Genomic DNA, 15022 nt, shown 5'->3' on the forward strand with positions numbered 1-15022 from the left:
GCTCAACTTAGTGGCATCTTGTATTGTTGTAGTAGGGGTGAAGTTGCAAAATTCTCTCAGTAGGTACACCTACGGTGTCGACTGATGTACTATTTAAAACTGTATGTTACGTGTTTTTTGAATAATGTGACGTAACATAATTATTGAAACGTAAACTGGCTTTTTTATTGAGTAAATTATTTTAATGGCAAATTAACAACACATAACCACCATATGTTTGGCAACTGCGTAACAAAGTCATTAAAAAGAAGGAAGGCCTGAGGCGGGCCGACACACCGTGAGGTAACTAATGGCCGGGCTGGCCTAATTGCGTTAATTTCCTTCATTTTACTTCGCTTCATACAAATGATATTCAGTTATATTATTATTTCTAAGCGTGGCTATTGTCTTGTACGGTTTGAACTTTTTTATGTTTAAAAATTCATCCATTTTCGTTCCTTTTCCTTTAACCTTTGGGCCATGTGACGTTCAGTGAATCAAATCTTTCAAGATAAGTTTTACCCATCTCCATTCGGACATGTAAGCCAGAAAATAATGCAAAATTATGCTCACTGGGTTGATTAAGATGATAAAAGCCGAAATCTGTAAAATACTTGTTTTAAAACCGTGTTTTTCCGCTATTCTTCCTTTTCTCAAATATATAATATAAAAGCGAAGGGCAAATTATAGAAACATCAATATGATCTTTAAACTCAACTCACAATAAATTACAACAAAGTAAACAATTGAAAGGATTGAGCTAAAATGTAGGCATCTTAATCTTAGCTCAATTTGTTCAGTTTTTTAAGTAAAAGGATTTTCTAAAAAGGGGAACAAACCGGTGTCCAACACCTGTATGGGGAAACAAGTTGTAGTCTACACGAGCGAAGCCACGGGCAGCAAGCTAGTTTCTAATAACTTTCTTATATAACTATTATTTTAGGATAAATTATTACATGCTTACAGGAGCATGAATGGCATAGCCTAGCTCGTCCGCCCACGCGCGTGGGCGGCACATCTACATACGCGCGTCAGACCCCGTGTCGACGCTCCGATACGTAGAGTTATACAAACAACTTAATTAAATAACAAATAAGTGAGACGTAACAAAATACTTACACAAAAAAACCGTAAGTATGTTTTTTAATCCACGACGAGGAAGCTCTTGGCCTGTATCTCACCTGGTGGTAAGTGATGATCAGGCCGAAGGTGGAAGCGAGCTTCACCCGGAATCCTCAATCACGGAGGAACTGGCTATCTTACCTCTAACTGCTGGAACACAACAATGCTGTTAACATTGTTGTTATTTTTTTTAATGAAACATTTCAGACGTTTTCTGTTAGATCTAGATATAGTTTTACAACTAAACAAACAGTGCAATGGACAAATCTTGTAATACATAATTTATAGCTTAGTGATTTATCCTAAAAGATCCCTGTGAAGTTTCTTTGAAGGAAGTTTCCTTTAGCAATTCACACGTGATTTGGATTGAAGATACAATAGTATCAACTCTTCTATATTTAGTGAAACTAGCAGTACCGGAACCGAAATATTCATGATTATTTGATGTTCCCACTTACCCTCGTAACGCGAGACCCTAAGTGGTGAGTCCGGGTTTCAACCGCGGAGCGTAATCGTGAACTCACTCAAGTTCCAGTTCAAATTTTTCCATCCCTCTTTTCAGTATCAAGATGACACGTGTAAGCTTTACCCGACGATAAAAACAGTTAATTGAATGATCAAACGAACTTACCAAGTGAAGTTCGATCTAAATTATCCTGTTTTCGCCGAAGAGATTTATTTTACCATGTAGTAGTACCCCTGTACGACAACCCAATCCGCACACAATATTCAGCGTAGTAGTATTAAAAAACAAAAGAGCGGGCAACCCCACCCCTACCACGCTGTGGGCTCGGTGTCCGAGCGGTCTCATTATATTTAGAGAAGAGATGACATTGACGTTTACCTCCAGGGAAGAAGATATAGAAATCTTCGGGTTGGGAGGGACCTTAAATCTCTTCGGCGAAAACAGGATAATTTAGATCGAACTTCACTTGGTAAGTTCGTTTGATCATTCAATTAAAATGGCTACTGGGTAACATCTCGCATTACCTCGGAGCAAAAGAATGGCTACTGGGTAACATCTCGCATTACCTCGGAGCAAAAAAATGGCTACTGGTTAACATCGCGCGTTAACTTGGAGCTAAAAATGGGTCAAAGTTACGCGTCGTGTCACAACGCTTATAATAAAAATGTACGAGCACTTGCACAAAATAGTTGTTACAACCAACCTTTTGTTGGGTCTAATTCTCGTCACTACACTGCACAACTTAAAATAATTACGTTTTTTGTCGGTAAAAACGTCCTGGTGACGTCACTTAAGCATTTTTCTTATACTGCGTGCGGTCGTTGCGCGTGCGCACAAAGGAATGAGACCGCTCGGACACCGAGCCCACAGCGTGGTAGGGGTGGGGTTGCCCGCTCTTTTGTTTTTTAATACTACTACGCTGAATATTGTGTGCGGATTGGGTTGTCGTACAGGGGTACTACTACATGGTAAAATAAATCTCGGAGGCGAAAGCAGGATAATTAAACACATAACGAACTTGACAAATGATGATGGCGTTGATTTTGAACTCATTCACTCACATTTCGACGGGTTTGTTCCCATTTTTAAATCATTTTAGTCACTATAGAATGTCAGGGTAAGCTTTTATCTTGGGCCTTGCGACCTACTTTATTTCTTACTGATATTAAATATGAATTTTCATGATCAAATATGAGAAATTATGGGTTATCCGCACGAACTTCCTTCCCCTATTTCACTCGTTTTAAGATTTATTTTTGCGAGAAAACTTTATCTATCTCCTCCTTGGTCTTATCTAACTCTACGCCAAAATTCATAAAAATTGGTTCAGCGGTTTAAGCATGTAAACTACGTATATAAGTACTCGCATGTACATTATTAATATACATACACGTTCGTTCGTTTGCCAATAATGACGTCCACAGCTGGACAAAGGCCTACCCAGACCTCCCTAACGACCGGTCCCGCATCCAGTATACGTGCATTTATTAAAAAAAAAATATCTAAACTTGTGTGACCTAAAGACAACATTTTTGTTACCTAACGGACCCTAAAAATCAAATTTTGGTATGTGTACCAGGTACCTATTAGAAAACGCTCAGCGCGTTTTGATGTCGCTCTTACGACAGGGCGTCGTTTGCCCGCGCAGGCCGCAGGTTACGATGGCGATAAGGCACGGGCCTCCTATCAGGTGATTGCTTTCAGCCAGGGCTTGACCTCGCACAAGTGCTCGCTCCACTTTTACTGATACAATGTCTTTCCCCGCTACACAAGATCTCTGTTCAAGGTTCTTCTTAAAAAAAAAATGTAAAATATCGTGAAATATCGCTCACTGATTAATCAGAAACTAAAACCTACAAACTTTAAATTTGGCATGTAGTTTCCTTAGGGTGTAAACATCCGCTAAGAACAGATTTTACGAAACTCCACTCCTAAGGGGGTAAGACATGATCCACACGTACGAAGTCGCGGGGACAGCTAGTAAAAGATATATTCGTTAAACACAAAACTTTAACGGGTCGTGCAATAAAAAGTAACGATGATCATTTGCAATTTCAATGCAACGTTCTTAAATTGAATATAAACTTTTTCGGTGGTTAAACAAAAAGACGCAATAAACCTGTGGCGTTCACGAAAATATACGATCAGTGTAAAAACCGGGGCGATGTGGCGGCGATAGACACGTCACGTATTTCCCCGAGACCGTAAAAACGTGAAATATGGCCATTAAAATGTCTACGTCTTGATATGACATGGTTATTATCCTTTGGTTTATTTTTAATTAAAATCATTTATATTCTCTGACAGTTCGCCCCCAATAGCGAAGTGGGTTATATTTTGTGGGACGGCTGCCGGGATTGGTGGATATCAGCGGCAAGCGCGGTTATGGGTTCAAATTCGACTTGGGACAAATGATAGTGTGATGTTATTTAATTTTCTTTTCACTTTGAAGACTTTATACGGCATGATACTAAACTACAAATCCTATTGTTCGAGGCTCTATATCTAAATAACTACTCGTAAACATCTGCTATGAGGTCACGTGTCATAGAAACGTTTACTTACCTACCATTACCAAACAATGCTGATATGATCTGTTTAAAGTAAATATTTTCTTATATTTATCATTTATTGTTGGCAATATCATAAAAACAATAACAAAAGCTAACCGAGATTCCGCGACTCGCTTTGTTTTACAAAAAAATAAACAGACACGGATTTTATTTCGTCTAGCCTTTTAGAGCCCTCATTTATTTTAACTTCCACAATGAAACGTCAAGAACGTTTATGATGCCCGTTATTTATTAAACAAAATGTTCTGAATTACGCCCGTTCATGGTATGGTAAATAGATTATGACATTTGTTATAAAATAAACATTAACAATTATAGCTTGTTTGGGAGCAATAACTAGTAGTAGTAAAATAACAAGAATAGTAAACTAGGAAAACCACCGAACTACATAGTTTTCATATAAAGACAATTTGAATTTGAAAGTCATTTCTGGAAAATTGGCACAAAGTTTTGCAGCTGCTTTAAAATAAAATAATTCATTAGTTATGACAACAGACAACAGACTATATAGGCACTATAACTAAATTGTCTACCGCATTAAATGTTAGTAGCTTTTTTATGTTTTTTCAGTACAACGCAACGTTAAATTATGATGCTCATGAAAAAACCTTTACAATGCTATCTTGTCCGGAAGCTTGTCATAAATAGATCAAGGACTGTCTGAATAAGGGGTACTTATATTCCTCCAACCAAATTCGGGCGCTCGTTATAATCGAATTTAGGTTAAAATTGTTGCCATAGCCTATCACTAATACCCTAGCCAGTGACTAAAGTGAGTCATATAATACAGGTAGAGAGAGCGGTGCCCCGGCTAATCCATTGCTGATAGAAGCGAACGAGTCCACGTAAGCAATCGATGGCCCACGAATAAAAAGGACATCCCACTAATTTTGCTCATTCTCCCTGGCTTCAGCCCAGATAGAGTAAAGAAATTCGAAAAATACTTATGCAGTTTATAACAGTGGTATAAAGTACAACTATTTCTGTGGATAATATTTTCAAAGCCATGTCTCATATTTCTAATACATATATTTGGTCTCATATTTGAATGATCAAACGAACTTACCAAGTGAAGTTCGATCTAAATTATCCTGTTTTCGCCGAAGAGATTTATTTTACCATGTAGTAGTACCCCTGTACGACAACCCAATCCGCACACAATATTCAGCGTAGTAGTATTAAAAAACAAAAGAGCGGGCAACCCCACCCCTACCACGCTGGGGGCTCGGTGTCCGAGCGGTCTCATTATAGTTAGAGAAGAGATGACATTGACGTTTACCTCCAGGGAAGAAGATATAGAAATCTTCGGGTTGGGAGGGACCTTAAATCTCTTCGGCGAAAACAGGATAATTTAGATCGAACTTCACTTGGTAAGTTCGTTTGATCATTCAATTATCCTGCTTTCGCCTCCGAGATTTATTTTANTATTCAACTAGATGTTGTTATTTCTTTTGAAAAGTTGAAATCTTATAAATTAGGTATGGAAAGTGGTAGTGATAACGAAAGTGCGTCAAATTCTATTGCGCCGCTTACGCCGATTAAAAAACGAAAAATACCAAAAAGACTCCAAATAAAATAAACCGGAGTGGAAAAGAGAGTATGCCTGGATTACTGAAGATCCCCAAAATAGACAGTGTGAGTCACGATAAAGTGCACATATGAAAATATGGGAAACTATTTTAGAGGTTTTTTTTAATTTTTTATAGAATTTTTTTTCTTCAAATTACTTTTCGTAAAGAAAACGTGTAATAACTTTTAAACTAAGAGGTATATCCTGATAAAATAATAACAATAATAATGCTAAATACATAACAGGCGATACTAATAAAATACATAAAATACCCAGAAAATGCCAACAAATAATAAAAAAATATACTTTTTGAAAAAAAATCTGCTTTTAAATTCGTGTTTTTTTGGTTATTTGATCAATTTCTCCAAAAAATGCCCCTATAACAGGTGGTTTTTATTGCTTTGTATTATTCTCTATCGTATTACTTTTGTAAAACTAAAAATTGCATGTCTCTATCCTTATCACAACATATTATGTCAATTTTAAAATCGGCGTTAGAACAACGTAAAAAAGATATTTTTTTTGGTTACAAAACAAAAAAAATGTTGCAATCATTAGAAGCAAAATCCCCCCCACCGAAAGTTATGGAATTCGAAAAGATTTTTTTGCTTTTTTTTTATAAATGTTTAGACTATATTAATAAATGGTTTGATTTCTGTGAAAGCAATTGGTTATTTAAAATCCAATAATTAAATTTAAAAAAGGAGGTTTCATTTAATGACTGTGAGACAATATTAGAAGTTCTAAATTTACAAGAAAAATTGAGTATCAACACAAAATAGTTGTTACAACCAACCTTTTGTTGGGTCTAATTCTCGTCACTACACTGCACAACTTAAAATAATTACGTTTTTTGTCGGTAAAAACGTCCTGGTGACGTCACTTAAGCATTTTTCTTATACTGCGTGCGGTCGTTGCGCGTGCGCACAAAGGAATGAGACCGCTCGGACACCGAGCCCACAGCGTGGTAGGGGTGGGGTTGCCCGCTCTTTTGTTTTTTAATACTACTACGCTGAATATTGTGTGCGGATTGGGTTGTCGTACAGGGGTACTACTACATGGTAAAATAAATCTCGGAGGCGAAAGCAGGATAATTCTTAAAATAATACACATTACAAAAGACAAAATAGTAAATAAGTAAAATGGGTTTTTTACAACCCAGCTGACGATGTTAATTACATAAGTACAAAAGAGATAAAGGCCGAAACAAGGGGCGAGTCACTCGAATAAATCCCATCAAGATAGGTATTAAGGAGCGGAAGCAGTACAAATAACTTTTGGCCCTCGCTACATATTGCCTACTGAAATAGAAAAATAGAGGTATAATCGCGAAGACAGTTGTAAGGTCGCTCTTATAATGGTTATTAGGTAATTAATGTAATCTACCTGAACTTAATGACACTCAATGTACTTTAGATGCATCGATATGAGTACTGTACGTACATACTTATTTGGATATTTTGAGGAGTTTTTGCAAAAAAAATTGTATCTTTGGGAACCTTTGCAACTAGAATAATCTCCTGGTCATAATTTATTTATTTTTAGGCAGATCATAAGTCTGGAAGTTTGAGTAGGATAGTTATCCATTCTTAGTAGTTACTAAGAATGCACTCAACAAGCCGAAAGGCAGTCATAGAACGAAAAGAAGTACGACTCTATAACCCCCTAAAAAGATACTAAACTTTAATAGATGCAAAGACTGAGAGATGTCTTTCACTAGACAAACTATCTAGGACTCTACTCAATGTAAAAACTTTACTTAATCCACTAACAGTCATTTAATTTAGCTACAACACCTGAAACAGCAAAATCGGTTCATTTTTGTAAGAGCGAGCCGTGTTCATCAAAGAACAATAAATACACACTGGCAATAAGCGTGGGGACACTTAGGCCGATGTCGATTTATCGGTCTAGTGCCAAATGTACAAACAATAGAGCCTTGTATTGTGGCTATAGGTAATTAATACCGAACGTGGCGAACCGTGAACCGCTATGCAAATGGATATATGGGCTTTTGATAGTCTGAGAAATGGTGGTGCGATAAATCTTATAGCACGTGGCATCGGTTATGTGGCAAGTTAAGTTAAACACTGTAGTGTCTTATGTAGTCGCAGTAAGAGCGATTTTGCAACAGAAATGGATAGTCTGACGTGCTATCGAGTGTACATTCATCGTGATATCTTGTCGTTGTAACTACAACTGTGATAAGTGTCGTATTTACTTTGATATTTGGCAACAAAAATGTACCTCATGTGCTGTAATTCTTGAGTATTAGTTATTTAAAATTCTTATATAGAATCACGGCTGTAAATGTAAATTCAACAATGCTTAAACATTTATTTATCGTCTAACTCTGAGACTGGGTCAGTCTCGTGTCGTATAAAATAGACGTAAAATCTTTAGTAGGTTAATGGTAATTTACACCGCGTCCGCAGGGGTCTTATCTACTTACTTTTCAAACGATTTTTTATACAAGGTTAAGAATAATTAAAGGATACTTGTAATTTCAAAACAGTTTACAAAAAGTTTGTATAATAATTTGACAACCAACTTTTAATTAATTTAAGTTAGATTACCTAGGTAATCCTCTTTAAATAGAAATAGTCCAAACCCCTGAGTTAGCAACGATATTTGAACGTCAATAAGCTCCAAACAAAACAATTCAAATTATGTACCGATCTGATAGTTTAATAACCACCAAGAAGTAAACATTGTAACAAAAATAAGTCACCACCCTCACTTCGTCCAGTCATTAAGTGGCCTCAACATCTCAGGATGGCGGCCATTTCTCAACTATCGATCTCTGGGCGGAAACAATCTGACGTCTGCGGTCCGATAGCACGCGCCAGGCAATCATGAAAGTAATTATTTAATTATCAAGTTAAATGCACATTTAATGACACTAGAAAATAAACACTGAAGTATTACATCAATGACTCAAATAAAGAGAGATGTGTCGTGTCAGTGCCTGAAATGAGTTGGGATCTATTGTATGTTCAAAAATAAAGGTTTTAAAATTAATATCCGTATGTACGAGCTACGAGTATGTTCGATGGTAATTATCTAATTAACGTTTGGGGTAAATGCTTGCTTGCTTGCATGCAATGAATTTATCAATTATCTGAGTTATTATATAGCTTTAAATTTCTTTTGCACGCAATCTCATTTAAGTAACTGGACAATCTAAGGACTACTTCCATTCATCCAAAATAGCAAAAACAATAACAATAAATCCCTATCGATCTCCAATATTAAACACAGCTTGCCACAACTCGCAAATTGTTCACACAAACAGACCCGAGTCTCGAAATTGAATTGTAATAACATCTCTCTCGATCAGAGTATCAAGACAATGGCTTGTTGAGACGACGGCGCATTTGATTTCAGTTGACAATGCAGCGATCTATTCGACACCAGACGATTTTGGCGTCCACAGAATTAGTCAGCGCTGAGATTGGTAAAAGCTAGCTTGAGGACTTGCCACTATTTCGCAATAAATCAAGCTTAGTCTAGCAATTGACTCGTGTCGCTTTAAATTCTATTTTAACGTGAGCTCTAAGAACGCCGCTGACGTCTTGTTTACGATTCGACTTTAGCTGAATCAGAAATCGAATTTGAAATTGTGTTCATTTGCATTGGAACACGTTTGTGTCTGTTGCTATGGGTCGACCTACATTTTACCGTATCGCTTCTGAAGTTTGCGGTTGTTTTGAATTGCGACAGAGATTACTATTTTATATTCTGGTACCTGCTTAAGTATGTATTTATCGACAATCCCATTCATATATTAAAAAATATAGATCTTGCCCTGACAAGATCCAGGATCTATTGTTGAAAGTAAGTTCAAGAAATCCCTAGCTGATGGCAACGGAGGAGAAAATTCAAAGATTATTATTTAGCTAAGTTAACTAATTGCCTAAATTGTTACTCTACAATAAAATAAACTTCACAATTAGCCTATTGAAATGTGAAGCAACGTATTGGTTGGATTAGAGAAAATCATTACATTTTTAGTGTAACTTGTCTCATAATACCTAAATATTCGATGAAAAATCCTATCAAATACCATTGTCATACGAAATGTAAATCCTACAATCCTAGTTCTATTTTATTCCCACAATACTTACTCAAAGCACAATAAAATATTTTGTTTGGTACCTTTCAGTTGGGCGCTGCGTTGACTGCTAACGAGCCGCATTGTGGCGAGTCGGTCGTCCGGTGGGGGCAGCTACACTCTGCAATAGATAAATTAACATTTACATTTCTTTGTACCCCCTAAGGCTTCAGAAACTCCACGTAACGAACGACACAATAGTGTACCGGCACGTTCGCAAAAAAAAAAAACAAGCGGATTTGGAAAACGTCTTCCAAAATCTGTACTTTTAATGGTCTGTACTTAAATTGAGGTAAACGTTTACTTATTTTGATAAATATTTGTGTTTTTTTAACAAACGTCAAAAACAAAATTGCCACGAACCGGCCTAAAACATTTTTATCAGAATCATTAATTACCTACTCATTCATTCATATTACGGCAGTACCACATTGTAAAATTCCTTGCGACCTATATTTATAATGACGTTTCCGACTCCAGCTTCTTAATATGATAACCCTCGGTCACAAGCGCAAGAGTCGCCCCGATGTGGAGGCTTCAGCCGGTAATGCTATTAACCACAAACAGAACGCCACAAAGTGCCTTCGCTCTTAAAATTGAATTTTCAAAGAAAGCTTCTTCCGCTTGCATTAGAATATAAATTCTTCATATTATTCAGGTAACTCGCTGTTTCCTGTGAGAAGAGGAAATATACTCGTATATCAGACGCATATTTTCATAAAAATGCTGCTGGGATTGTGTGTTCACTTTTGAATTTTATTTACAGTGCTACAGTTTGTTATGGTGATATTCCATATTGAGTCCACTCAAACTACTTTAAACAAACTTTTCTATCATCGCTTATTAACATACTGAAGTGCCGTGTCTGTTTTATTAAATAAATGATTAGTGTTCTAAACTACATTATGATAAAAATATATTTCTTCTTTTCCGAATTATTACCGCAACTCATGGTTATTCTAATTCTTAAATAACTTGGCTATTGCTTGTCGAATAATTATTTGTTTCTTATGTTACCAAAAACAATTTTGCTTACTCATAATAACTAAACTACATACAAGATAAGTACGTTTAGAACAAGCCCTATTCTGACCTTTATTAAATGAATGAATTTTATCGTCCATCTTTATGGCGCAGGTTGTAGATAATCGGTCCCAAAACGAGAAATAGGGGTCAATTTAGTATAATACATCCTCCATATAACGGTGGTATGGTAATAACGGGCTGTTCCGCGCGGGTCCTCGCACGCAACCCCGCTTCCGGTCAAACCCCGGCCTTACACAAATGTATAAACGTAATGAACAACTGCCGGTACTTATGTCCCTGGTATTATTGTACACATGATCATTTCAATTGTCTGTTTTCAGTTACAAGAAAATTGGACAACATAATGAATGACTAAAGAACAAAATTATACCTACGGTCACAGGGCCTGTAATCTATCAATTTGTATAGTAAAACAAATGACCAATAGGTAAACCAATAAATACTTAAATCGTTTTATCATTAGCCAGACGGCAGCGAACGGTGGAGGCAAAAATGAATTAAATGGAATGCTTTTAACACGCTTGCATGCGCGTCCACATAATTTTAAATACATTGTCAGGCAAACTGTTAACCTGGAAATACTTAACTTGTTCCGTGTTTAACGAACCAAGATTTTCGCCCGGATTAACAAACATTACCATGAGGTCTCACAGTGCGCGTGGACGCACAGGGGACACACGAACCAATCACAGAGCTCTATTCAACACTATGCGTTCGATTTGCCACTTCACATAAGCAAGCATCGTTTGTGAATACGGAGGACGTTATTAGTGTCATTGGGATGCACTGAGAAAATGAAAGTTTTTGTAATATTTTTTCTTTATTTATTGATATTGGTAGGTAACAGAGATTACTGAACAAGTAACTACAAATTGTTTATTCATTATCTAGACAAATTAAGGTTTTGAAATGATTCCGCTATCTTTTAGTTATATTGCTTTTTGTTATTTTTATATCACAAGAATAATTGCAAAGTAATACAACCTACCGAATAATATCAGTATAATATGTTACGGGAAGCATTGGTGGCTAGGATTGGACATTGTTCTATATAAACAAAAAAAAATACTGTATGACCCAGAAAACAATGGAAGATACACATGAATTCCTATGGGAACCTAGAAGCTGTTCATCTAATTTATTATTTTTATTTTTACGGCACTATTGGCGTCGTATATTCGGGCAATCCCTTGTAGCCGTAAACTTGCTATCGGACAGGGCTATCGAACGGCCCCTCTAAGCATTATTTGTAAGGATCCCTGAGGGCTGACCCTTTCGAAGGAGGAGCAACATCGCTTTTAAGGGATGTTTTTATTTTAGTTATTGGTTAAATGCATGTCATCAGTAATTTTTTCTTCATTAAAACGTAACCAAACGTTATTTATTTATGAATAACGTTATTTTTGTATGAATGCAGTTACAAAAAAAAATCAGAAAAGTTAGTCAGTCTTCTTGTAACAGTTTACAACAGAGCTTCGTTAGTGAATTATAGGTAGCTATGAACCTTAATATATTCAGAGCCTAAAGCAGTCAACCCATATAGTCAAAACCTATCTCTTCAGCAAAGATTAATTCCATTGTTTAAAAAAATATTTAAAACTTTGGGAAAAGATTAACGCACTTAATAAGTATTAACATTAATGTTTAATTGGTTTTTAATTCCTACTTTTTCTACAAAACCCTAGACGATTTTGACAGCAAACATTTAAGCGTACCAATGAAATGAATTGAGAATATTTAAACGGGCTATCTGTTTTTCTTTCATTTATCCGACTGTGAAATGGATGTTTATTTAAGCAACGTGCAATATCTTCAAAGAAAACTCTTAGAAAAGTAACTGGTTCTTTGGTAGGGATAGGCAAGGTAATTAAGTAAACAGACACAAATTCTCAACTGTTATTCGTCTAAATAATTTACATACATATGATGATACCATGATGGTAGCTGAATTTTCCATAAATAGAATTTGAATTAATTAAGGTTCAAAACTTCTATAACTGATTCCCTTGTCCCGCTGGCGTGACATCCATTAAATGATTTGTTCATTTAAAGTTCGATGGGGCTGTCATATCTTAATAGGCAAAAGCCCCCAAATAAATAAAGATTTTTACAAAATAAGTTCAAAACCAATGAAAGTATTTTTCTCTATTACTGATACTGATAATGAAGGAGAATGCACTGAAGTATGTCCTACAAAGCTACTCGTAATAACGTTTTATTACACTTATAAAAACTTTGTATACCTTCTTGAGAAATAATACAGCAAGGATATGCTGAAGAGTTTAATGACTCGAATATAAGCTGTATTAAGGGGCTTCTCTTAAGCTACTGGCACTAACGGATTAAAGCTACTTAACTTTAATAACTTACAGTTCCTTATATTATACTTACACGTGATATGACACTTACAAATTAAGCCTATTAAACTTAATACCTCCATAATAGTCGGTTAATACTTACTAATTCAATCTTGATCTTCATTAAATTTATAATACGTTGACCCAGCGTAATATTTGCACCATTTTCAGACTAGAATTATTACATTGTTACAATAGAATGATCAATTAGGGTAATGAGAATATGACACCCTAATCAGCTTAATGGCCAAATCGGACTCGGCTGGAATATTTCAATGCTTTACTAACGACTAGCTGTCATCCATTTTCCATCGTAGATTCAATTTACCAACACTATTTCATTCACATAATAATTGACAGTATTTCCCAATTACAAAAAATAATAAACAACCAAATTAACGACTTCCTCCTTTTAGGTAGATTAATAAAAACCAAAACTACCGTCATTTTAGATGACTATCTTTTAAATCAAAACATTAAATTTACTTTATTACATGCTACGCAAACGTACCATTACCACTAACGCTGGAAAATTGCTTACTCAAAAACTGGGAATTGTTAACCGACTGGCTTGAAAGGAAGTGTGGTTTCGCCTCTTCCGGTTTTCTGTTCACGCAACATGGCCGAACTTCCGGCGTTGAAAATAGTAAATGTAGCGGCGAAGTCTACTATTTATGGTATACGTCTAAGATAACTTCGCTATATTTCTCCTGAAACCTGTATTAAAGTCATAATGATATAAACATGTTTTGACAATATTTCACAATAGTTTTACCATAAAGAAACAAAACTTGTAAAGCTATCGGTTTACTTATCACAAAGTCTTTAGTTAGCTAGTTTTATTCCCTCGATCATTACTCTCTGATAGTATACATTTATATTGTCATTAATATGAAGGCCAATGATAATTAATCGACTTATTTCTCATTACATTCAACCAAAACGGTATTTTGGCAAAAGTCAGATTAAAGGCAACGGCACCTGAACAAATAAGACACAAAGGATTGCAATGGCGATGTTATTTCGCATTCGACCCGTCGTAACCTACGTTTCTAATCCGAACCAAGTCGCTGAAAGCCTGTCATTGTGTGTGACATTACAAATGAACTGTCTCGTCCGTATGTATTCCCAGAAAAAATATTGGTTTTAAAAGCTAAATGCTAGCAAGTAAATGTTATGGCGACTGGTATTTTGATATTGAGATGATAGACTGAACTCAAATCTCGTTTTGCTAATTATGAAGATATACGTTTCAACGCCGCATCAAAGTAGGGAAAAGAGAAGACATTTCTCTTGAACAAAAACTAATTTTCAAAGTGTCACTGCAAAGTCTGACGGTACACCGTGAAAAAAAAAGAAATAAAAACTCTCAAGATCTGCCATTTGTCATGAAACTGTATCCATGTCCGTATTACAAAGTTTAAAAGGAAGCTCGCAGTCACGGTGTATTTCAAACTTAATTACTTTGATTTTTCTTAGCGAACGTCTGTTTTTAAAATGCAGAAATTTCTGCATTTTTTATCTAGAAAAATTACAAGTATCTAGGGCAGGGAAAACTTTTAGCAAGGGTTTCTTAAGCGTTAATAAAAAACTGGAAACGTCGGCAAGTTGCGCAAAGGAGGCTCCACCGAGTCCGCGTGAGCCACTAAGCCGTCTTCTTTCAAGCTCTAATTTAAAAAGCCCCCGAGCATAATGTCGCTACTCTAATGTGCAGGGAAGCAATCTTTAATAGAATAAAAGTACCTACCTACACTAGATTTGTAAATCAAAAATATAAAATATCAAAAGACCGAC

At 35.9% G+C, this 15022-nt stretch overlaps 1 long non-coding RNA gene across 1 annotated transcript in view; it reads right to left on the reverse strand.

Annotated features, from left to right (window-relative positions):
- The window catches only part of LOC114351355 (uncharacterized), a 56778-nt gene that overhangs the window by 22346 nt on the left and 19410 nt on the right, over window positions 1-15022 (reverse strand). Inside the window, exon 2 of the long non-coding RNA XR_003655776.1 lies at window positions 9869-9945. This is a non-coding gene — a long non-coding RNA (uncharacterized LOC114351355). The remainder of the gene's footprint in view (window positions 1-9868; window positions 9946-15022) is intronic.

Source organism: Ostrinia furnacalis, unplaced genomic scaffold (assembly GCF_004193835.3).
Source record: "Ostrinia furnacalis isolate ACB-3 unplaced genomic scaffold, ASM419383v2 OfSCF1131, whole genome shotgun sequence".
Classification (NCBI taxonomy): Eukaryota; Metazoa; Arthropoda; class Insecta; order Lepidoptera; family Crambidae; genus Ostrinia; species Ostrinia furnacalis.